Source organism: Oryzias latipes, chromosome 4, assembly GCF_002234675.1.
Source record: "Oryzias latipes chromosome 4, ASM223467v1".
Classification (NCBI taxonomy): Eukaryota; Metazoa; Chordata; class Actinopteri; order Beloniformes; family Adrianichthyidae; genus Oryzias; species Oryzias latipes.
The window spans coordinates 31562305-31588170 of NC_019862.2; the positions used below are offsets into that span (position 1 = coordinate 31562305).

Here is a 25866-nt window from a genome sequence, read left to right on the forward strand (position 1 = left end):
AACTCTGCAAAATAGTACCTGACGAAAAGGACTTTTCCTTTGGCTTAGTGAAGTTTGCTTTATGAACACTTCCCAATATGGAATGAAATGCACTCCTACAAATCAAACTGGATTTGATTCAGGTCTCAAAGTTCCAGCCACTTCCACACTTGAGCATTCCTGGCAGAAAAAGAGGAAAACATTCAGTTTCTTTATCTTTTCATGGTGGAGATGCTACTGGTCAATGGGGCACTGATCAAAGAAATAAAGAAGAAGATCCCAGACTAGATTTAACAAACTACTACAAACGGTACATACAAACCAGGAGTTCCCTCCTGTTCCTGGGCGGAACAGGAGGGAACTCTTTAGGCCTTTGTTTACAGTCAGCCACTCCGCCCCCCCCTCCGTACCTGCTGAAGGCTTCTCATCACCTCCTCTGTGACCCCCAGAAGACGATGGCCTTGAGACGAGCTGGCCTGGGCCGCCTGCAGAGCTGCCTGCCGCTCCTGCAGCCGGCTGCTCTCCTTCTCCAGGAAGAGTTTGGTCTTTTGGATGGACGCTCCGTGAGAGGAGATGTACTGCCGAACCCTTATAGAGACGAACCCACGTGAAGGTTTGAGAAACGGTGACAACACCTCATCATCATCACCGTCATCATTTCATTCCATTTCTGTTCAAACTAAGCAGTGTTTAAGGCTAAAATTAAGCTTCTCATCTGATTCCAGGTGGCTCATCCGTGCTCCTGTACCTGCCCGTGTACCTCGTCTCTGGCCTGCCTCTGCAGACCACTGTCTGGTCACTAGAGGGAGCTGTTGCCTCCTTTTTGCTTGGTTCTGGTTTAGGAGGAGCGCTGGGTGCTTCCAGCTTTTCCAGCTCACTAAAAGGAAGAAACTATGTAAAGCCTTGAAGACATAAAAGAAGCATTTTGCTTTATTGTGGGATTCTCAACCACACAACTCTTTATACCCTTGATGCCTCGCGATGCAAATACGCATGAAACCACTTCTGCTCCAAACTCATCTTCTGGTAGCATCTACTCAAAAGCAAAAACAGCAATGATGACCTTGCGGTGAATAAATTCAGGCATCAAGGGGTTAATAATTTCTCTTTTAGGGAGGGAGACAAAGATGATTCAGAGACCTGTGCAGCACCTGACTCTGCGACCCAGGCAGTTGCATCTGTCCTCCAGCAGTGCCACCTTGCCCTCCAGCCACTCCTTGTCCTCCTTGGCTCTCCTCCCTGGCTCTGTCTATTTCCCCCTTCAGCTTATCCTCCTCCTCCCTGCCTCGATATCTCTCCTCTCGGAGTCTGTGGATGAGGTCCCGGGCTTGGGCCGTCTGCTCCTCCCCCCTTTGCAGCTCCTCTCTCAGCTGGTCGTGGTCGCGGATCACACTGGGTCAAGTCTGAGCAGAACGGGTGAGGCAATGCGGATGGCCGAACTGCGTTTGGAATTACATGGGGTAAAGTTAGTACCTGTGTCACTGACAACAGGTGAATATGGGCCACTGCCTCCAACAGATCAGTGCGTGGATGCAGAACAACTTTCTCCAGCTAAACTCAAACAAGACCAAAGTTATTATTTTTGGCCCACAAAAACAAAGAGAAAGTCTCAACAGCTACCTTCATTCTCTGTCTCTTAAACCCTCAAATCAAGTCAGAAATCTTGGGGTAATCATGGACTCTGACCTGAACTTTAACAGCCATATCAAGTCAGTAACATCAGCGGCATTTTACCACCTGAAAAACATTGCCAAAATCAAAAACATAATCTCAAAGCGAGACCTGGAGATACTTATCCATGCATTTGTCTCCAGTAGGTTAGACTACTGTAACGGCCTGCTCACCGGCCTCTCCAAACGAGCTGTAAAACAGCTTCATTACATCCAGAATGCTGCTGCTGGAGTCCTGACCAGAACCAGGAAGTATGATCACATTAGTCCTGTGCTCAGGTCTCTGCACTGGCTCCCTGTACCTCAAAGAATAGACTTCAAAGCAGCTCTGCTTGTGTACAAGTCTCTCCATGGCCGAGCACCAAAGTACATCTCTGACATGTTAGTGCCATATGAACCATCTCGTACTCTGAGGACCTCAGGGGCCGGCCTCCTGTTGATTCCCAGAGTCAGAACTAAACAAGGGGAATCAGTGTTTCAATATTCTGCAGCTAAAATCTGGAACAGCCTCCCTGAAGTCGTAAGACAGGCCTCTTCTGTGTTCATGTTCAAATCTAGACTTAAAACATTTCTGTTTAGCCGTGTATATGACTGGAAGGTCCTATCTGCACTTCTCTTTCCTTTCCTTCCTTTATTTTTAAATCAATTTTCAAATTTTTTCTTTTCTTTTAAAGTAAATTTCACGTTGATTATTTCTATGATGTATCGTGATTTTGATGCAATTTTCTGTTTTGTGAAGCACCTTGAATTACTTCGTGTACGAATTGTTCTATACAAATAAACTTGCCTTGCCCTGACCTGGCAATCCACTTCCTCTCCCTCCAGCCGTCTTCTCCTCCTCTTCAGATCTAGTGCCTGACAGGAGAGAGGGTGAGGAGGGGGTTCTGCTCTGAGCAGACGTGAACCTCTTACACATACTTTAGTCTGCAGCAGGACCTCCTGGTTTTGGCAATGATGCCAGCGCCCCCTCTGACTGTTTGGGTTCAGTTTTAGCCTAGAGTAAAGAAGAATCTGACTCCCAGCCTCACACTCATTCACCTCCTGTTGTACAGCTTTCATTTTCTGCTCCGCCTCCCTCCGGAGTCTGGACTCCTCTGCCTGCAGCTCCTCCTCTGCCTCCACCTTCAAACGCTCATGTCCTGCTTCTTCCGAGCCTCCACTTCCTCACGTGCCGCAGCTCGTTCCTCCTCCAGAGCAGCGCACAGCTCCATCAGCATGGCCTCCCTATCCTCCCTGAGCACACCAGAGTTATAAGGGTTTATGGCGGGGGTCTGCAGACCTCCACACTTAGAGAGTTATGAGGGCTTAGGGCGGGGGTCTGCAGACCTCCACACGGCTTGATTCCTTGAAGCCACAGTCTCACGTCACCCTTCAGAAAAATAAGAGGTAGGGCGGTCGACCTCTGATGTTCAACTCCCACCTTGGCCACCTCGTGTATTGAAGTGTCCTTGGGCAAGACACTGAACCCCACCCTGCCTCTGGTGGAAGGTTGGCGCCAGAGTTCGGCTGTGAAGCCGCCATCAGAATGTGAATCCGTTTGTGACTGTAAGGCGCTTTGAGCCTAGGAAAAAAGTGCTAAACTATTATGCGCCATTTAGTATTTATCTTATTCTTACAATTATGATAAATAGAAATGATCTGTTGATGTTTATGCATAAAAAACATTGTTTTTGTTTTCTAAACATAAAATATTTCATCATTTTAAACAGAGGGTCACATGACTTCTCAAAATAAAAGACACCATGAATCTCATCAGATCATTTCAATGTCGCTAATGTAGTAGTAGATGGTGTGATGTCATCAGCCATTAAAAAAATACCATACTTCGTTCATTTTATTGTTGTTGGAGCATCTCAGCCAGAAATGTGCAAAATAACAAATTCAAATTAAATCAGTGCTAATTATGTGACTCTCACCATATTTTTGGACCGTCTGGCGCTTCTAAAATCCTTGACTTTTCAGCAATAACAGACAATAATGATAATAATCCACCGTCAAATCTCCTGCTCCTTGAGGATGAATTCCGCTGACTAAACTCGATTAATGTTTCTGTGGTACACGGCCTCAAAAACGTGTCAAGATGTTCTGCTTCAGTAAACTCCAAAACTGACGGGTTGTTTGACCCTAACGGCCACCATAGTCAGAAGCCTGGCGGAGGGAAACGGGCGGCTACTATTTGCAAACGACTTGAAGAAAGTTTCCCTCATCTCATCTGCTTTCTGTCACCTGATGCGCTTCATGGGACGAAAACACACGTTATTTGAAAAAAAGGGGGGGTTAAAGTGAAAGTTTATTTGTGGCCCTGGCGGAGCCTGAGGGTGCAGATCCTGGATTTGGGGGTCTTTGGGGACTTATTGAGGGTGTGATCTTTGTGATTTGGAGCATAACAGAGGCATGTTTAAACCTCTGGACGTGTTTGGTTACTGCGCGTGTGCGGTGAAACGTCTGAGTCTCACTTGAGTTTCTGTTGCTGCTTCTGCCTGTCCTCCCTGAGCTCCTCCAGTGTTCGGCTGCTCTCCTCTTTCAACCTCGCCTCCCCCTCTCTCCTGTGGAACAGGAGTTGCAGAGTCCTGGGCACAAAAACACCCAGAGTGAGCACTTTCACGACAGAGAACGGTTGAGTCTGACCTGAATGGACGTAACAGCGGACATCATGGCACACCTAAACCTTTCATCACTTTCTAGCCTCAGCTTCCTCTCTTCTTGCTGCTCTTCTCTGGCTAGCTCCTCCTTGAGGAGATGCATCCTCTTCTCCTCTTCCTTCAACATGGGCTCCTTCTCCTCCTCTACCACTAGCTCTGCGTCCCTCCTTCTCCTCTCAAGACTCTTTCCTTTCTCTAAAACTTGTCTCTCTGTTCTCCGCCATCTTGCAGTCTTCTTTCTTTCCCATGCTGGTTTTCTTCTGGCTAATCCTTGGCTCCACTTCTTCGCGGCTCTCTTGTTTTTTGAAAGAGCTCTCCTCTACATTCCTGGCCGGTCGGCCTCGAGATGTTTCAGGCCTCTGCAGGAAGCTGTGGGCCTTCTGCGGATGGAGGACATGGGGCTCGGACAGGGAGGACTGAGACGGGGTTGGGCTGGCCTGATGGAGAACGAGTCGGTCAATGTTCTGGATGGGAGGCTCTTGGTCTCAGCTCAAAATGTGCCTAAAAAGAAGCAAAACAAAGAGGGCAGAACGTTCAGCATTTTCAAAAGCACAACAATTTGAACATGTCAACTTAAAATAAAACCGAACAGAGCATTATCTAAAGTAAATGTTCCAGCCGAGAAATGTTCAACTTTGTAGAACTTCTACATTTCCTTTAGAACAGCTGAAATCGAATTAGTCCTCCAGATGTTTTCTACTCGTCTAGTATTTGTATCATTTGACAGACTTTCTTTTGCTCTGGACAAACAATGTCAGCTGCTTTCAGCATACATTCTTTTACAAACTCCCCGTCACTGAAGGGCTTAGTTTGCTGGGCCAAAGCCTCAAAGTAGCTATCAGCTTCTGTCACATCTTCACTGGATTCAGCCATTTTTGCTGTGCAGCATAGCCCCGTTGTAGTTGTTGGAGCTTATTGCTGTACTCCTCGCCGGTACATTTGTCTTAGTGTTTTTATGATTTGTAACACAGTGAATATTTATATTGAATTCTTTAAGCGTTGCATTTACCTGCTTGCACATCAGACACTGGGCTTTATCCATGAAGTACCACAAAGTAAGCATTTGTCCACTTAGCTTGAAAACGCCTTTTCTGCTCGCCAACACGTTTTTCCTCAAAGGAACCTGCTCTGGCTCTCTTTTATTGAGGGCCACACAAAATCTTACCGTGGGTCGCCATTGGCCCCCAGGCCACATTTTGAGAACCCCTGGTGTAAACCATCGACGGTATAAAAGAACTGGACTGAGTGACCCCTCCCCCCTGGGAGCAGCAATCAGATCAATCCTCAATTAAAGCAGGTGGCCTCACGGTGAACGTTTGAAGCATTTAACAGATTCTCCCGAATTCGCCTTCAATGCTTGGGGTGTGGCCTTCTGACATGCTCAATCCTGATTGGAGAGTGGTGGCATTGGAAATGTAGACCATGCTGAGTCCAGACTGGAGGGCAGCGTTCTTCCTGGGCTGCATTTAAAGGCTGCTGAAGTCACGGCGCCGCCACAAGTGCTGTCCAAACTCGACGACTCCTACCAATGCGGCCAACGAATACGGCCTTCTTTTTCATGATTTTAAGAATTGGTCCGGTGTATTTTTCTATGCTGTCCATTTCCCAAGATGCATTGCGGCCGAACCCAGAGATTTTCTGACAGCAATGGCGGGCTGTGAAGCGGGACCTGGAGACGGAAATAATTACGCCTTTTTATATTTAAAACCTCCAAGATGAAAAGTTGGATCAAATAAGCCAGGAAAACTTTGAGCTCCATGCCTGGTTCACGACTGCTTTCTGTTTAGGACTCCCAGTTGCTAGGCGACAGGACATTTACCAATGTAATGGCTGGAATTATCTAAAGGCTAGACTTGTCCAAATTCACAGCAGTTACCATCAGACCTACCCGCTCGACGAAGGACCCGACCAACGGCGCCCGGGAAGACCGCGGCCCTTGAAGGACGCAGCCCTCCAACGGCCTCAGATCGACATCTCAATCAAGGATTACTGAGGACATCTGGTTCCAACATGGCGACAGACGTATAGCGGGAAACGGCGACTGACATGACTAAACTTGGCTGGAACCAGAAGTAAGGTGGGTTGCACGGATGACGTCACACGCAGTCCGTCCAGTTCTGCTATACAGTCAATAGTGAAAACAGACAGCTCTCAGTTAGGGGTGATGGGAGGGGGGCGCGGGCTTGCTCCGCATCAACGGCCCCCCTTTTCAATGAACTTTTCAATGAACTCCTGTCGCTCTGCAGAAACTATTCAAATTCAAATTAAACTTTATTCATTTAGCGCTTTTCATGCTTCATAGCATCTCAAAGTGTTTCCCAAAGAAAGAATAAAACAAATAAGATAAAAATATATATATAATAGTTAAAATAATAAACAAAGTAAAAAGAATGTAATAATCCAGTTCCGGGTTACGGGCAGGACGCGTGGCGTGCCTCTCTGCGAATACAACTATCTTCAAATTACTTAAAAAGTTGATTTTCTCCAAAAAAGATAGCTGACCATGCCCCCGAAGAAACCCCAGGAATATGAAGAGCTCAAAAAGTCTCTTGACATTATTCAAGAAACGCTGAAAAGTTTTATGGATCAAGTGTCGGCTAAGCTAACACCGCTCTGGGAGATGATGGAAGAGTTCCGAAGATTTCGGGCTCAAAACGAGCAGCGAGAAAACCGGGTCGAGATTCTGGAGAAAAGACTGGACGATGTGGAACAGCAAGTAAGGATGAATAATGTCATTCTCACTGGAGTACCAATCAAGCCTCGAGCGAAGCTAAATGCAGCTGGAGCTAGCACTGCTAATGCTAGCGTAGCTAGCAGTTCTAATACGGAGTTCGGTGCAGCGTCGCTGGAGCAGCAAATACTTTCATTTCTCACATCTAAAGGGATTTCCCTGGATCTCAATACCATCGAGACCTGCCACCTGCTCTCCAGGAGAAAGGAGACGGATAAACCAGCGATCCTCATCAGGTTTGTGAATCACAAACACAAGCTAGCTTTGATGAACCAAAGGAAACAACTGAAAGGTTCGGCTGCTTATCTGAACGACCATCTGACCAGAAGGAATGCTGAAATCTCAAAACATGCACGGCTTCTCAGGAAGCGTAAGCAGATTGAGAACACTTGGGTTAAAGGCTGCAGGATTTACGTCAAACCGCTCGGTCCAGAGGACCGGGCCAAGGTTCTGGTCGTGAACACCATGAAGGACTTTGAGAAGTGCTTGATTACGGTTGTCTGAAACAACGTGGAGTAACAAATCAAAGAGCCAAATAATTTCAAGAAATATGACACCTGGAATCATAACTTTCTCTGTATGTCTGACGTAACCTGAATAACAGCAGAGTTCTGACATGCAGACAACTTGACCTCAACTTTCACCGCAGTTGATATCAGCTGAAGAAGGATATGGACCTGAATCTAATGTCTGCAGACATAACATGGAAGAAAACTATTAACTGTTTAAACCCAGAAAATCGGCTGTTATCAGTAAAAGAAGAAATGCCAACCTTGGACAATTCGACAGTTTATGGACCCTTTTTATTTTTCCCCCACAGCATTACTTTATTATATAAAAAAAATAAAATAAAAATACAAAAAAAAAAAAATACAAAAAGAGTAAAACAATTGATTAATCACCTTTGAAAATTGTTAAATTGATTGACTTTTGATGATATTACTTCACTAGCTCCTAAAATTGATAAATTGATTCAAAAATCTTTCCTAATGTAGCATAATTTTGCACATGTTTTTAACTTTTGATACTTGATGAAATTTTTGCTATGAAAATTCCTGAAACAGTGTTGTGTCTATTTTACTGATATAGTATTATGTTTTAAAGCATGACTTTTAAAAGTAACATAATTTGCATATATTTCAGATGCTGCATTTGCCATGTTGATTTCTAAAATAGTTATTTTTGACGTAGTACTTAAGTAATTCATCTTTGGCATGTGCTTTATTGATACCTTATGATTATTAATTCTGTCTGATAAAACCTAGGAACCGGATATTGATAAATCATGTAATAAAATGGTTATAGTATAACGGGGTGGGATTATATAAATTCGCTTCCTTCCACTCCCTTTCAAGCAATATTTATTAATTATGTCTAATTATCCTAAGTTTGATTAGTTACTGTATGAATGTATAACTGATGATTATATTGTTTTTGTGTATTATTTCTATTTGATTGCTTGAAATAAACCATTTCAAATCAAATCAAATCAATAATAAAAGCAAATAATAATAAAATAAATGAATTAATAAAAACACGCAAAAACCCAACACATACACATCCCTCCTTTAAAATAAAAATTTATAAAATCAAATAAACATGTGGACAAGTAAAAACTATGTAAAAGCTTTACTAAAAAGATGTGTCTTAAGTTTTTTCTTGAAAACCTCCACAGTGGCTGAAGCCCTCACGTCCTCAGGCAGGCTGTTCCACAGGCGAGGCCCACAGTGCTGAAAGGAGGCCTCGCCGTGAATTTTAGTTCTGACCTTTGGGACCACTAGCAGACCTGCACCTGTGGACCTGAGGGGCTCTGGGAGGGTCATAGACTAAAAGTAAATCTGATAAAAATGAGGATCCAGTTCCATGTAAACTTTTATAAACTAATAAAAGAACCTTAAAATCGATCCTAAAGCTGACAGGGAGCCAGTGCAAAGACTTCAAAATTGGAGTAATGTGCTCCTTCTTTCTGGTTCTGGTTAAAAGGCGTGCAGCTGAGTTTTGAACAAGCTGCAGCGGGTTTATAGTATTTCTCTTAGCACCAGAAAGAAGAGCATTACAATAGTCTATCCAAGAAGTTATAAAAGCATGGATTAATATTTCAGCACTGGCTTGTGAGAGAAAGGGTCTCACTCGAGCAATATTTCTAAGATGATAAAATGCAGTCTTTGTAACTTGGTTTGCGTGTGCTTCAAAGTTAGGATCTGCATCTAAAATCACACTGAGGTTTTTTACTTTATTGCACACATTCAGATTAAAAGTTGATAAATAGGATTGGACCCTTTCTCTCTCAGCTTCAGGACCAACAATTAAAATGTCAGTTTTGTCTTGATTTAGCTTTAAGAAGTTCTCTCCCATCCATGTTTCAATATCTAAAACACAACTTAAAAGGTCATCAATGGGTCCCATGTCATCAGGAGACACAGCCACATATAACTGGGTGTCATCAGCATAACTATGAAAGTTTATGCCATGTCTCACTATGTCCTAGAAAACAACACAGGTTTCTGGATTATGTCTAAAAACAGCATCATCATCATGAAAAGACCACTGGGAACACTTTGAAAGCAGATCCAAAGATGATCAGAGGGCTATAAAGAAAGGGTTAACTGGGGATACATTTCTATCATAGTGAAAGCGATCTCTATCTCCATTTCCACAGAGACCTTAAAACAACAGAATACCGGCCTGGAGCGCTGCTCTTCCTCTGCCTTCTTCTTCTCCCGTTCCCACTCTTTCCTCTCTGTCCACTGGGCTCATGGTTCCAGACAGGTCGCTGATGTCCAGAACCTTCTGTGACAGCTCCTAGTCACAACATTTCAATCGGTTTAAAAGTTACACTGTCAAAGAGTTGAATGTATGACTTGGTAGTAGAGTCCAGATTACCTTGACATCCAATGAGGAATGAGCCTCCTCAATGTTTTTACTGGTCTCAGACTCCTGCATTGACACACACACACAATTCACTCAGTGGTGAGAAAGTTTTCTAACATAAAAACGGTGAAGCGTGGGAAACGAGAGAGAACTACACAGTCTCAGAAGCTGAGGCAGACTGACGGATATTCAAAAACACAACCAAGACCAAGTAGTGTGTGGATTGCACAAGCACACAACCAAGCCTTCTGCAGCGCCAGTGCAAGCTCTGGAAGGGAGGGGGGGGGGGGGGGGGATGAGGGGGGATGTCCATGAACAGACGGCAAGGTAGGGGGGGGTCTTAGCATGCCATAACTAACAGATCATGCACTGGAAATAAAATCATAAGGTTAGTACGAATGTATAACAAAATGAATGAGTGGTAACGCGGTTCTTGGTGTTTCTGCTGTCCTTTTACAGCCAAACTCCTCTCTTCAGCTGGAGCTTAAGCGCTGCCTTCACTGTCCTGCCACAAAAAAACATGCAAATGGAGGCGCAAAGCTTTCTGAATCAGTATCAGGAAACACACAATACAGAAGACTAAAGGTGTAAAAAGGTCTACCTTGTACTGCAGACCTCCTCCAAGATGAGCCAGTTCCAGATGACGGTCCTTAAGTGGATCGTCTGATTCACAATCACTCAGCTGTGAGAAAGACGGAGCAAAGACGGAGTCCAGGTCTGTAAGGAACTTTGATTTTTCATAGCAAAAGAAACGGAACGCACCTCTGTTTGTGACAGCTCGTCTTTGTCGTTGTCTTCATCATCTAAGCCAGAAAAAGCAGGACACAACTTCTCCTGTCTGCTGCCTAAAATGCTGGACAAGCCAAAGTTTTGAAGACCCTGGAAAAAAGGAACATGAGAACAGAGCACACAACAGAGAGAAGGAAAACTCAAGGATGCCTCCTGGACGCCTCCCTGGAGAGGTGTTCCGGGCATGTTGCACTGGGCGGAGCCCCCGGCTGGCCTGGGAACGCCTCGGGGTCCCCCCAGAGGACCTGGAGGAAGTGGCTGGGGCGAGGGAAGTCTGGGCATCTCTGCTAAGACTGCTGCCCCCGCGACCCGGTCCCGGATAAGCGGAGGAAGATGGATGGATGGATGGATAACACAAAATAAGATGAACGAGGACCCTGGTGTAAACGAGTTGTGTTTAACTTCCTCGGGTACATCCCTACGGTGGCCCAGAAGGGTCACAAGACAAGACTTCAGATTTCCAAACACAACACAAAATAAATATGTCTCACAACACAACACTTTAACTCACAACACAACACTTTAACTCACACGTGGAATTGTTCTCTTCCAGCTGTAAATGGAGAAACAGCAGCGACACGCCTGCCAAGGGACCGTCAACAAAGTGCTAGTTCAGAGAATAGGACCATTCTGTAAAAATAAATAATCTCTCAAAAACGATGGGACAGTCACAGGAGATCTTCATGATCTATTTACCTACTACAGAGCTGGCAGAGGGGAAACAGAGCAGTGCTTAGACGTGACAGCATAGAAAAACAAGAAACATACCCTTTGTCAAGGCTTGGAACTGGCAGTGTTGCAAAAGATACACTCTGGCAGAGTTATATGTTTTTGTTGTTTTATTAAATACTATTAGGTTAAGACAGTGCTTCTCAATTATTTTTTGCCAGGCCCCCCCTAGGAAAAGAAAATGTTTCGCGCCCCCCCCCCCCCCCCCCCCCCCCCACACACACACACACACAGACACACTCGCGCGGTGACAATACATCAGGTCAGTATCTATAAAATTTGTATACCTAAAATTGTATCTTTTAACACTAACAAAAGAAAAAAGCAAAATAAATCCACTTTCAACAAATATTAACTTTATTTAGCCACAGAAACCCTGTTCTAGTCTAAAACAGAAAAGAAGCTGAAAGTACCTGAAATAAAAAAAATCTGTCATTCCTTATTTAAACTAGAAACATTTTGACCAACTGAACCATTTGATGCTGAAAAAAATAATTCAATCAATAAATAATATTAAATCTAAATTGATCTGAAACATTAACACAGCAGCACCAATATATTTAACGTTTTTAGTCTGAAGAAATAGGTAAAAACGTGCTGATTTTTTTTTTCTAAATGACGGATTGTTTATTTCTGATCTCATAAAAGTGCAGCTGTTTTCCTGCATTACCTGCTGTCTTTATGTCTGTCTGACACCAACTAAACCACAGGCAGACAAAGAAAACATGGATGGAAAATAAAGACACGTCATCAAAATGTCTACAATAGTTCATAAAGAATGACATTGTTAGCATGAGCTTAGGAATCTAAGGGCAGCGGTGATCTTGGGCAACAGGCAGCGGTAGCAGTGGTCCGCGTGCCCCGATTCCCCTGGCAGACAGGGCCCACACCACCCCTCCCCTTTCGTTCTCACTCGCGCAGCCGCGGACAGACAGAACAGACAATAGGAACCGAATAGTGGACCAGATTATTTTCCAAGCACTGAGCCGCTGTCACCGCTGCCCCCACGTTAAATTTGCGCACCGGACAAACCTGTGCCTAAAACCGCCACCACCGCGCGCCCCCCCTGGCATCGCTTCGTGCCCCCCCCTGGGGGCGCGCCCCACTATTTGAGAAGCACTGGGTTAAGATAAGATAGAGCTTTATTGTCTTTATACAATCACATTTGGTACAACAGTACAACAAAATTGCAAACTGTCCCACATTGGTGCAAAGAAAAGAAAAAAAACTACAATTATCTTACACACGCAAAAAGTATAAAAAAAATGTATACATATATAAATATTTATGTGTATATTATATATATATATATTTATTTATTTATACCGGCTGGGTAGCTCGGTTGGTAAGGTGCAGGACTGTCATGCAGGAAACCTGGGTTCGATTCCCAGGGCGGAATGAACAATTAATGGTAATGGAAAAATGGCAACGGAAATGGGGCAATTACCATGGAAATGAGGCAATTACCATAACAATGACGGGCAATTAACATCACCCAGTGAGGGTCCTTGGGCAAGACCCTTAACGCTGATGCCTACCTCACAACATGAGAGACAATGAACCACATGTCATGCCGGCTCAGACGTCGCCCGGCCAAACAAGGTCTGCGTCAGGTGCTGAGGGACCAGGGCACCCTGATGGAAAGTGGGCTACTGGAACAAGAAATGGACTAGATGTGAAAACAAGGTTCTGTTAGAATGCTACTACTCGAGTAATCCCACCCAGAGGGGTTACATGCAGAGAATGTGGAATGAATGGATGCTTCGAAACCCACAATCAAGGCTAACTGCCAAACAACTGGTAGCCCAGCGTACTAACATCCACAAGCGGCAACTCCTATCACAACTTGAGATTGAAGCGATACAATACAATGCCACAGGAGAGCCAGAACAGGTCAGAGAGGAGGTTATACCACACTCCCACCCTGAGATTGGGTACACAGCCCCAACAACCACAATTCCGCTGAGCGAGGCAGCAACTGACCTGAAAGACAAGATCATGTCTACAATGAAGACTAGGCAACCCCGACACCAGCACAATGAAGACTAGGCAACGGTTAAGTGATGTACCGCCTGAAAGTCTACTGGAAACTGTGAATGAAGCATTGAGGGCAATTCCTACCACAACCATCACAGAAACCAATGAACTGGTTTACACTTCAGCAGCAGTGATCCTTGAGATGCTTGGCTATAAGAGCAACCATGGAAGAAAACAGTACCCACCATGGAAGTAACGGTTAGAGGCTAAAATCAAGGCAACTCGGAAGGATGTGAGTAGGCTGACAGAGGCTCAAAGAGGTACAATGAGAAAGCAAGTACTTAAGAGATACAGCCAGATGCCCATACCTGAAGCACTGGAAACTGCCAAACAAAGGCTCCTAGCCTTGAGCAGCCGCCTAAAGAGGTACACAAGAGACAATGAAGCCAGACGAATAAACAGGCTCTTCGCAACTCAACCTGCAAAAGTGTACGCTCAGTGGCAGGGTCAAAACAGCCGAGCAGACCCACCAAGGCAAGAAACTGAACAGTACTGGAAAAGTATATGGGAGAAAGAGACAGCACATAACAGCAATGCCCAGTGGCTGGTCTCTCTGAGAAAAGAACATAGCAACCATCACAGTGGCAGACATCCAAGAAAGAGTCTCAGGTATGAAGAACTGGACAGCACCGGGCCCTGACATGATACATGCCTACTGGCTAAAGAAGCTTACCGCACTCCACGAGCGCCTGGCAGCACAAATGAACCAGCTGCTAAGAGATGGGACTCACCCCGAATGGCTAACGGAAGGGCGAACGATCCTGATCCAGAAGGATCCCTTAAAGGGTGCAGTCCCATCCAATTACTGGCCAATAACCTGTCTCTCCACAACATGGAAGCTCATGTCTGGCATCATTGCAACCAAGATAAATAGGCACATGGATCAATTCATGAGCAACACACAGAAGGGCATTGGTAGAGACCAAACACCAACTCCTGGTCGACAGAACAGTCGCTCAAGACTGCAAGTCACGACACACCAACCTGTGCACAGCCTGGATTGATTACAAGAAGGCCTATGACTCAATGCCACACACATGGATCACTGAATGCTTGGAGCTGTACAACATCAACAGGACTCTAAGAGCCTTCATAGGAAACTCAATGAAGCTGTGGAAAACCACCCTTGAAGCCAATGGGAAGCCACTTGCACAAGTGTCCATCAAATGTGGGATATACCAAGGTGATGCTCTGTCCCCACTGCTGTTCTGCATAGATCTGAACCCCCTCAGCCAAATAATCAACAAGACTGGCTATGGATACCGACTCGGAAATGGGGCCAACATCAGTCACCTCCTCTACATGGATGACATCAAGCTATATGCTAAGAGCGAGCGTGACATTGACTCCCTGATCCACACCACCAGGATCTACAGTACTGACATTGGGATGTCATTCGGGCTCGAGAAATGCAGCCGGATGGTGACAAAAAGAGGCAAGGTAGTCCACACAGGAGGGGTCTCACTCCCAGAAGGAACAATAGCAGACATTGAGGACAGCTACAAGTACCTTGGAATTCCACAGGTAAATGGCAACCTTGAGCAGGCAACAAGGAAAGCTGCAACAGCTAAATACCTACAACGAGTGAGGCAAGTCCTGAGAGGCCAGCTCAATGGCAAAAATAAGGCCCGGGCAATAAACAGCTACGCACTGCCAGTTATCAGATACCCTGCAGGAATAATAAGATGGCCAAAGGAAGAGATACAGACCACGGATGTTAAAACACGAAAGCTCCTCACCATGCATGGAGGGTTCCACCCCAAATCCAGCACCCTGAGACTGTATGCGAGCCGCAAGGAAGGAGGCCGAGGACTAGTGAGCGTAGAAGTCACTATCCAGGATGAAACATCCAAGATGCATGAGTACATCAAGCTCAAGGCCCCAACTGACAGTGTGCTCAGTGAATGTCTCAGGCAATGGAGAGCAGAGGATACAGTGCTGGAGGACAGATCCTCATGGGAGGACAAACCCCTGCATGGGATGTACCACCGGACCATAACTGAGGTGGCTGATATCAAGAAGTCCTACCAATGGCTAGAAAGGGCTAGACAGCAGGACAGCACTGAAGCGCTCATCCTGGCAGCTCAGGAACAAGCCCTGAGCACCAGAGCGATAGAGGCTCAGATCTACCACATCAGACAAGACCCAAGGTGTAGGCTGTGCAAAGAGGCGCCTGAAACAATCCAGCACATAACTGCAGGATGTAAGATGCTGGCAGGTAAAGCATACATGGAGCGCCACAATCAAGTGGCTGGAATAATATACAGGAACATGTGTGCAGAATATGGACTGGAAACCCCAAGGTCAAAATGGGAAAGGAACATGTGTGCAGAATATGGACTGGAAACCCCAAGGTCAAAATGGGAAACACCTCCGAAGGTGGTAGAGAATGAGAGGGCAAAGATCCTGTGGGACTTCCAGATCCAGACTGATAGGATGGTAATGGCGAACCAACCAGACATTGTAGTGGTGGATAAAGAACAGAGGAAAGCCGTTGTGGTGGATGTGGCAGTGCCAAGCGATGGGAACATCAGGAAGAAGGAACATGAGAAACTGGAGAAATACCAGGGACTCAGAGAAGAACTGGAGAAAGCCTGGAAAGTGAAGGTGACAGTGGTGCCTGTGGTAATTGGGGCACTTGGGGCAGTAACCCCCAAGCTGGAGGAGTGGCTACAACAGATACCTGGAAAGACCTCAGACCTCTCAGTCCAGAAAAGCGCAGTGCTAGGAACAGCTAAGATACTGCGCAGGACCCTCAAGCTCCTAGGCCTCTGGTAGAGGACCCAAGCTTGGAGGAAAAACCACCCGCGGAGGGTGAGAGGGGCGTTTTTTTTTTTTTTTTATTCGTGTATATACACATATATATATATACATATATACACATATATAATATATATATATATATATATACATATATATATATGTGTGTGTGTGTGTGTGTGTGTGTGTGTGTATATATATATATATATATATATATATATATATATATATATATATATATATATATATATATATGTACACAAATATATATACAAATATGCAAATGCACACAAGGTGTATATACAGACTCTACATTCCTCCTCCTCCAAGAAACGAGTGCTGTAGTGGTCCTTCAGTGAGGGAAGAGGGTAGCCGATGATCTTTTGGGCAGTGTTTATGACCCTCTGTAGAACCTTCTTATGTGCCATGGTGCAGCTTGAAAACCACACAGAGATGCAGTATGTTAATACACTCTCAATGGAGCAACAATAGAAGGCAACCAGCAGCTCTCTCTTCAGGTTGACCCTCCTGAGGATCCTCAGGAAGTGAAGACGCTGTTGGGCTTTTTTCACTACCTCTTTAGTGTTTGAGCTCCATTGGAGGTCTTCATCAATGTGCACACCAAGGTACTAGAAGCTTGGCACTCTCTTCACACCCTTAAACCTGTCGTGTGTTGTTGTCTCTGAAGCGGTCCTCAATCTTCCTCTTCTAAGCTGCCTGCGCCTCCCTGATGCCTCCTTTTCAGGCTCGCCCTGGCTGCACTTGCATTGCGCTTTATCACTGGATCTGAAGACAACATCACAGTGTTTCAGCAGGGCCTGGACCTCTTTAGTCATCCAGGGTTTTTGATTGGAGTACACCCTGTGACGTTTGACCACGGGGACGTTGTCAATGCAGAAGTTGATGTAAGAGAGCACGGATGAAGTATGCTCCTCAAGGTCCTGGTGTGCAAACACATTCCAGTCTATGTCCTCAAAGCAATCCTGCAGCTGTTGTGAAGCGCCCTCCGGCCATGGCTATAATATGCAATGCGTCAGGATGAAAGTTCTGCTGGGTGGTAATTGTATTGTGCAGCACCTCCATGGCTACGCAAGCATTAGCATCGGGTGGTATGTATGCGGCCGTTACCATGACGGCGGTAAACTCACGCGGAATGTAGAAGGGACTGCATTTAACAGTCAGATATTCCACATCTTGGGAACAGTAGCTGTCTACAGTCGTTGCATTCCTGCACTAGTTGTTGTTGATGTAGATGCATAGCCCCCCTCCTCTGCTCTTACCGGAGTCCCCGTTCCTGTCGTGGCGGTAGGCCGTGCGGCATGCTAGCTCGATAGCAGAGTCCGGTATTGAGGGATTCAGCCAAGTCTCTGTGATTAATATGACGCAGCAGTCTCAAACACTTGTTGGTTGCGTTGTTCAGCCTCAGTTCGTAAATTCTGTTCAAAATGGATCTGGTGTTGGAGAGGAAAAGGCTGGGGAGAGGCAGCTTAAATGGTTGTCTCTTCAGCCGCGCTATCAGCCACCCCTGCAGCTTCGTCTTTGCATACTTTGTTTTCGCTTCCTCTTGGGTTTGCCGCTGGGGAGAACCATCCACGGAGACCCCTGTGGTCTCGCTATGCCCTCTGAAATGCCGTGGGAGCGGTGGAAGTCCGATGTAATTATCCTTTCACAGCTTAAACCCAAGCCCCAGACAAGCATCCCACCACCACCAGGAGGTTCCAGGCACCCCCCGAAATCCCAACCAAGGGAGTCCTGCCCCATGCTTCACCCCCCAGCCGTATCAGCATAGTTAGCATAATTATCATTTTAAGCAATGTGTTTTCGTGAGAGTTGATGAAGCTGATCGCAATGCTGGCACTTTTAGCCACATTAGCATTAATAGCATAGTTAGTATAATTAGCATTTTAGACTGTTTTTGTGAGAGTTGATGATCGCAATGCTAACACTTTTAGCCATATTAGCAAAATTAGCATGTTAGCATAATTAGTATCTCACTGAAAGTGTTTTTCTAACTGAGCTGATGCTGATCGCAATGCTAGCACTTTTGGCCATATTAGCACAGCTAGCATGGTTAGCATATGCAGTTTTGACTGAGGGCGGTGAGGGCAGCGGTGATGCGTAGAGTTGGGCGGGCAAGGCGGGTTGCGTCTAAGGGCCATACTATGCCATTTGCGGCTTTAATTGTAATTAAAATGTAACTCAATTGTATTAGAAATCCACCTAAACTTAATAAATTTAACCTAAACAAGTCACATCTAACAGCAGTGAGACCGCTTGGACAAGACAGATTGAGCGACAGCGGTAGGGTTGTGCCGATGGACGATATCATCGTCCATCGTGATGGGTGACTGACATCCCGATGGAGAGACTTTAGGTTAAGAACTTAACCCCGGTTCTCTGAAACATGAGTGAGGTATCTCACTATGGGACACGCCCCCTGCGCTGTCCCCCAGAAGCTCTTTTTCATTACGCCAGTCTTGACTGGCAGACAGAAGGTGACGTCTGCTCTCAGGAGGCGGAACTTCCTCCTGCTATAAGAGCCGGACGCCATCCTCTCTCCTCAGTCTAAATAAGCACACCTCTTCTCGCTCCAGGCAAGGAGGGTGATCTGGTGAGATACCTCACTCATGTTTCAGAGAACCGGGGTTAAGTTCTTAACCTAAAGTTCTCTTTCAACATTCGTTTCGGTATCTCACTATGGGATGTAGAGACTCCCGTATTGCCAGATAAGCTTACTCCGAAGACCAACAGAGAACAACCAGGCTGATCATACAGGTGAAGGTGTGGACCCCACACCTAGCACTGCGTGAGGCAGCCCTGGTCTAGTGACATCCAGTCTATAAAATCTGATGAAAGTGTGAGGCGTTGCCCAACTGGCAGCCGTGCACACATCATCCAGAGAGATGCCCTGAAAAACTGCCCATGATGATGCCATGCCGCGAGTGGAATGAGCGCGCAGGCCCGCCGGGGGTGTTAACCCCTTGCTGTTATAAGCCATGGTTATAGCGCCCACAACCCAGTGTGACAGGCGTTGTTTGGTTATAGGCTTTCCTGTGTGAGGAGAAGCCCACGACACAAACAGCTGCTCAGATTTTCTGAAGCCAGCCGTCCTCTCCACATACATGCGCAGCGCCCGCACAGGGCACAATGTGTGAAGCCTCTCTTGCTCCGTAGAGGAAAAAGGAGGCGGATTGAATTCCAAAAACTCAATGGGGTGGCAAGGTATGGTAGGGTTGAAAACCTTGGGCATAAATGCCGGATTCGGTCTCAACAAAACCTTAGAATCCCCTCTGGAGAACTGCAAACAGGACGGGTGAACTGACAACGCATGGATGTCGCTCACTCGTTTAGCAGAAGCTAGTGCAATAAGCAGAGCTGTTTTAAAAGAGAGCGCTTTGAGGCTGACTTGCCTCAGTGGCTCAAACGGTGCGCACGACAGTGCGTCCAGCACCACCGGTAAATCCCAAGGAGCAACAAGGCTTTTCGACACCGGTCGGAGCCGACGTGCGCCCCTCATAAACTGACAAATAAGCGGATGCTGGCCCACTGTTTTGTCATTAACACCTATGTGACAGGCGGATATGGCCGCCAGATACACTTTAATGGTGGAAAAGGACAAACCTTTTTCAATCAGTTCCTGAAGGAACGATAGAATGACTGGGACTGGGCTCTGGAAAGGCAATACGGCCATTTTTACGCACCAGTCCTCAAAAACGCGCCATTTGGCGCCATAGGCGGAGCGGGTGGACCGCGCTCTGGCACTCTGGATCGTGTCCACGACGTTCTGCGGGAGTCCCGCTGCCATGAGATTCAGCCTCTCACGGGCCAGGCCCACAGAGCCAGGCGCTCCGGATGAGGATGAAAAATTTCCCCGCGGGCCTGCGACAGGAGGTCCCTGCGTAAAGGCAGGGGCCACGGTTGGCTGTGCAGCATCTGAATGATGTCCGCTAGCCAGTGTTTCCCGGGCCACCGAGGGGCTACGAGGATGAGAGAGTGTTTCCCCTCCCGAACCCTGGTGAGGGTAGGGGCAATCAACTCCAATGGTGGGAACGCATACAGAAGTCGGCACGGCCACTAGTGCGCTAGAGCGTCCACCCCCAGGGGGGCGCTCTGGTCCGTCAGAGAGTAGAACATTTGACACTGGGCGTTCTCCGCTGACGCAAAGAGATCGACCTCTGCTTGACCGTAAATGCTCCACATCTGGGCTACCACCTGGCTGTGGAGCTTCCATTCCCTGTAACGCGGGTTCCCTCTGGAGAGCAGGTCGGCTCCCCAGTTCATTATCCCCGGTACATGGATGGCCCGCAGCGACAGAAGACGGGAGCTGCTCCACATAATCAGTCTGTGTGCTAGCGTGTGCAACTGAAATGAGCGCAGCCCTCCTTGTCTGTTGATATACGCCACCACTGTGGTATTGTCGGTCCTGACTAAAACATGGCGCCCTTTCAGAAAGGGTAAGAAATGTTTCAGTGCAAGAGACACCGCCAGGAGTTCCAAGCAGTTTATGTGAACTGATCGCATGTGGGAGCCCCACAGACCGTTCACTGTCCTGCCCTCGTGAGTGGCTCCCCAGCCTGTCAGCGAGGCGTCTGTGGTGATCACCTGTCTTGTTTGCACGGTTCCCATGACAACACCCGTGGTGAGGAAGGAGATGTCCCTCCACTTGTGTAGGGCGAGAATGCACGTAACCGAAGCAAGCACTCGTCGGTGACCATGGCAGGCGGGGCTTAGATTGAGCGACGCCACCCACCGCTGAAAAGGACGCATGTGTAAGCGGCCAAAAGGGATGACGGACAGCGCCGATGCCATCAGCCCGAGGAGTTTGAGGCACAGTCTGAATGTTATCCACGCCCCCCTGCGGAACTGTGACAGACACGCCCGGAAGGCTGTCACTCTCTCCGCTGAGAGTCGCGCTCTGAACTCGACCGAATTCAGGGATAAGCCGATGAAAGTGATCGTTTGAACTGGTGTCAATACGCACTTTCCCCAGTTTACTGTGAAGCCCAGTGCAGTTAGGTGCGATGTGAGCAACCCGGCCTGCCTCCTGAGTTCTTCGGGAGACTGCGCTGCGAGCAGCCAGTCGTCTATATACATGGCCAGCCGAACGCCCATCTGTCTCATGGGTGCGACGGCGGCCTCCGTGCATTTCACAAACACCCGCGGACTCAGTGAGAGGCCGAAGGGGAGCACTAGAAACTCGTAAACCTTCCCTCGAAAGGAAAATCTGAGATACTTTCTGTGAGGGGGGTATATTGGGACGTGAAAATATGCGTCTTTCAAATCTATGGAGACGAACCAGTCTCCTGGACGCACAAACCGTACCAGACCTGCGTGTGTTAGCATTCTGAATTTGTACTTCCTCAAGCATTTGTTCAGTGCTCGCAGGTCTAGAATCGGACGCAGGCCTCCACCCCGTTTTGGGACCAGGAAGTATCTGGAGTAGAACCCGCTGTGAGCTTGCTCCGGTGGCACTAGCTGAATGGCTCTTTTGCCCTGCAGTGTTTTGATCTCTTCCTGCAAAATTCGTGCATTCTGCCCCCTGGCCTGCGACTGCAGTATACCATCGAAAAGGGGAGGGGTAAATGCAAACTGGAGTCTGTAACCCTTGGTAACAGTGCTTATAACCCAGTCTGGCGCCCCGCAGTGCCGCCATTGCTGTGATTTGTCCGAGAGCGGGCCGAGCGGCATCCGCGCTGAGACACTGGTGGGCGTGGCCAACACGAGCTGCGCTGGCGCAGGGCTCGTTGGTACCACGGTGCTGGGCTGCTGTGCCACTGGCGGAGCAACAGCTCCCTCCTGTGGCCTCATGTGCAGCTGAGCATCTCCCACTCGGCTTCCCGTCATTTGTATGTGTTTTGTTTTTTGTTTTGTCTTTTTTTGTTGAGGCTGCGCCCTTGGCTCGGGGCCTGGTTGCGCGCCTCGGGGATTTTTATTTGTGTTGGTTTTAAAAACCTTTTCAAACACTTTCTGGGACCCAACTGTGGCTCCACTGAGCTCTCTGTGGGTCCCTCTTTTCTCCTTTTCAACTGGCTGTGAACAGTGAGGGCCACCTGTGCCTCTGCACGCCTTTTGGTCGGGCTGGAACATGCCCTGGAGAAAAACGACAGGAACGGAACGTGTCGTGGAAGGGGGGAAGCAGGCTTCTGGTTTTGCCCGCTCTCCATCCCTGTTGGTTGCGCCCTAGGTGGCACGCCTCTTTTTCTTTGCGCTCTGAGCGACAGGAGGCGCTGGCTGGGCTGACGTCACGTTTGGAGCAGACGGTTTCTTGGCCCAGGCCCCTCTGGCCTCAGCAGGCTTTCCGTGGCTCCGGTCACCTGGCTGAGGCTGGCGTTTCGGAGTGCGGTAAGCTGGTCTAGCTACCGCTTGAGCGAAGGAAAGACGCGGTGCAGCTGGGGTAGGAGGGGGTACCTTCCTGGGCAGACACAGCTGCAGTGCTTCACCTTCCCGTTTCTTCTCCTCACAGCGCCTTTGCATTGTGGCCATTGCTGGCCCAAATAGGCTCTTTGGGTCCACCGGCACATCGAGGAGTTGAGTCTTCTCCTTCTGAGAGAGACTGGATAAGTTCAGCCACCGGGCTCTTTCCTGGACAACCATGAGGGCCATGGCTCGCCCAGAGGCTTGGACTGCGGACCTGTGGAGACGCAGACAAAGGTCTGTGACCACGCATAGCTCGTTCCACAGGTCTGGGGTTGGAGTGCTTGACATCTGTTCCTGCAGCTCTGCCTGGTAGGCTAGAAGCAGAGAAGATGCATTCAGGGCTTTCACCGATGCGGCAACTGCCTTGTAGCCCTTTTCGGTGAGAGTTGACTGGAAGCAGTCAGCTTTCGAGGGCAGGGCGGGGCCCGCGGAAGTCATGGTGGACTTCTGTGTTGGGTGCAGGTGGGAAGCCAGCAGCGGTTCGACTGGAGGGATCTGCGAGAATCCGTTCTCCTCCATGTTGGCCCAGTCCAAAGCCGAGCCTCCCAGGACGGGGCTTTTGGCTGAAAAGGGGGTGCTCCAGGTCCTGGTTGCTTCCTCCAAGCACTCAGGGAACACTGGCAGCAGCTGTCTGCTGGAAGACTTGGCTTTAGGCAGTCTTTTTCCCTCATAGCGAGACGTGGTGGCCTCGGTGAGGGCTTCAGGCCACTTAATGCCCAGCTTTTCAGCTGCTCTTCTGCAGACATCATGCAGGTCCATCGCGGCGGTCGGGTTTGGGAAGCCGCCGCACGCGTCGCCCGCAGCCAGCGGCTTTGCAGCCGATGGCAGAAGGAAAGGCTCGCTGTCCTCCTCGTCCTCCTCAGAGCCGAGGCTGATGGACTCGTCTCCGGAGTCGGGCACAGTGTCCTGAAACTCCGGGGGCGCGGCCTCCTGCTCATCCATGCCCTCGAGTGGCGCGACCGTATCCAGTTGGTCGCCCCAGCTCATGCCTGCCACCTCTCCCTGCGTAGACTCCTCTGGTAGTGGGGGGCTGGTTACCCCCAAGACCGGGTCCGCCTTGGACAGACTAGCTTGGCGCGCTAGTCTGCGTCTCAGGGTCTTGAGGGAGAGGCGCGCACAATGCTCGCAGCTAGCCGGAGATGCTAACGCGTCCTGGGCATGTTGCAGCCCCAGACATGCAGCACAGGCAGAATGGGTGTCTGCCCCGGCGATTTTGCTGCCGCATGAGCAGGCTCTAGGCAGAGGTCTGACCGTTTCCATGGCGAGGAAAGGTTCAGGCTCCATGACGACTTCGTCGACTCCGGTTGAGAGCGAAGCGCGAAAATTACTAGTATGGTGACTAGTTCTAACGGGTGCTGTTTGGAGACAGACCAACCGCGTGACCCAGACAAGCTATGTAACACCGACTAGCGTTCAGCGACCGAGTTGTTAGCTCGCTCTAGGAACAGTTAAGCTAGCTTCGGATACTACACCTGCCGTCTGAGGATGCTTCTGGGAGCGAGAAGAGGTGTTAGACTGAGGAGAGAGGATGGCGTCCGGCTCTTATAGCAGGAGGAAGTTCCGCCTCCTGAGAGCAGACGTCACCTTCTGTCTGCCAGTCAAGACTGGCGTAATGAAAAAGAGCTTCTGGGGGACAGCGCAGGGGGCGTGTCCCATAGTGAGATACCGAAACGAATGTTGAAAGAGAACCACCATCGTGATGCCACGCCCCCGCCACGTTGCGCGTCGACACCATAAGCCGCGGTTACATTTACAAAATATCTTGATGGGATCAATGGTCGGATTAGAATCCAACCGTGTACATGGGCCCAGAAAAATGTTTTCAGAATATAAAAACGTTCACTAAGGTCACACTTTCCGTCGGAATAAATCATCAGTAGGGTTTGAAAACCGGAAGGATATAAATTCCGCCGAGCGGCTTTTTTTTTCAAACTTTGTTTTGTATTGAATGTAACAATTCAATACAAAACAATGTTAAACAGCGCCGAGCGGCTATTTACATTGACATGTCAGCTCGGTAAAATACGAGATGATCTTCTAAACGTGCTTTTAATAATGTTACGGTTATTATGAAACACCTGTTCGCTCATCATTTGAATTTTAATCAGTGTGGTGTGGTCAGTGCTTTTTCTGAACGAAGCCAGGATTAGCAGTATGCTAACACGGGCTAACAACATTAGCTTTGGGTGGTGCTGCTTACTGGCTGCACGTAAACATGTAAGAATAACATCAGCCTTTATTTAGTCGGGACACGACTGGAAACACAAATCCGCGTGATTGTTTGAATGTTTTCTAAGGACTGAGCGACATTTCTGCTTTGAAGCTCAAACCGCTGTGTGTGCTGACGATCCGAGCTGTGCTCAGACACACACTTTTAGACCCGGTTCTGAGTTCGGTTGCTTGTATCCCTAGAGCTGCGGGACGGATCGCAGTCTTAAATCTCCCACATACCGCTCATGTAACAAAGCACCCCCCCCCTTTCCCCTCAAACACAAAGCTGTAAGTCCGCGCTCCGCCGGTCCACTTCACTAGTTAAATGCGGGAGCGGACTACTTCTTTTCTATTTTGTTTGTAACTTTTTTTGTTAAAGTCACTTCCCTCAGTTTATACTGGATCATCGTGGATTAGTCATTAGTTGGGAAATAAAATGAAAAAAGCAGAAAAACGAATAGCAGTTATATAAGAACGAAAAATGTAAAAATACCCCCCCCCCCGGCGATGTCATCGTCCATCCCGATGGTTGACAGCAAACATCGTCAACGGCCAATTTAAGGGACATCGCCCAACCCTAGACAGCAGGATAGCCGGGTCCTCGACACAACTGTCAACCTGATACCACGGTAAGTAATGTGGGACAATACTGCATTTGCTTCCATAGTTTAAGAGGACAAGCGTGAGCATAAATATCAATTCAGAAATATGACTATAACGAACATATTTGTTTTAGAGTCAAAACTAGCTTAGCTCGTTAATTTCCTCTCTGATTAATGTGTGACTTTTATTTTATTGCCTAGATTATTGGCTCTCTTTTCATTTTATTTATATATATTATTTTTATATCTGATTTTGATGTATTTGAGTGCTTAATATTCTATATTACAATCTTTGTTTTAATTGTACTTATTACTTTTTATTGTAGTGCTTTAATGTTTTATATTAATTTGTACTAAAAAAGATTTTTGTTTTATCAATCAGTCTGAATTTTTTCCTTGTTTTATGCTGTACAGCACTTTGGCTAACT

The 25866-nt window shown here is 47.5% G+C and overlaps 1 long non-coding RNA gene and 1 pseudogene across 3 annotated transcripts; both read right to left on the bottom strand.

Moving 5' to 3' along the window:
* Window positions 1–1488: 1488 nt before the first annotated feature.
* Window positions 1489–10925, bottom strand: LOC111947403. 3 transcript variants are annotated; one of them, XR_002873219.1, is made up of 9 exons: window positions 10656–10925; window positions 10495–10575; window positions 9906–9959; window positions 9686–9824; window positions 4312–4792; window positions 4106–4219; window positions 2976–3210; window positions 2688–2882; window positions 1489–1530 (listed from the first exon to the last, which is right to left on the bottom strand). It is a non-coding gene; the product is annotated as an uncharacterized LOC111947403 (long non-coding RNA). The 3 variants fall into 3 exon arrangements; XR_002873217.1 differs by lacking the exon at window positions 1489–1530 and adding an exon at window positions 2431–2504 and having other exon boundaries at window positions 2568–2882; XR_002873218.1 differs by lacking the exon at window positions 1489–1530 and adding an exon at window positions 2460–2504.
* A 5959-nt stretch (window positions 10926–16884) lies between these two features.
* On the bottom strand, window positions 16885–22388 carry LOC105357679 (annotated as a pseudogene).
* Window positions 22389–25866: the final 3478 nt, after the last annotated feature.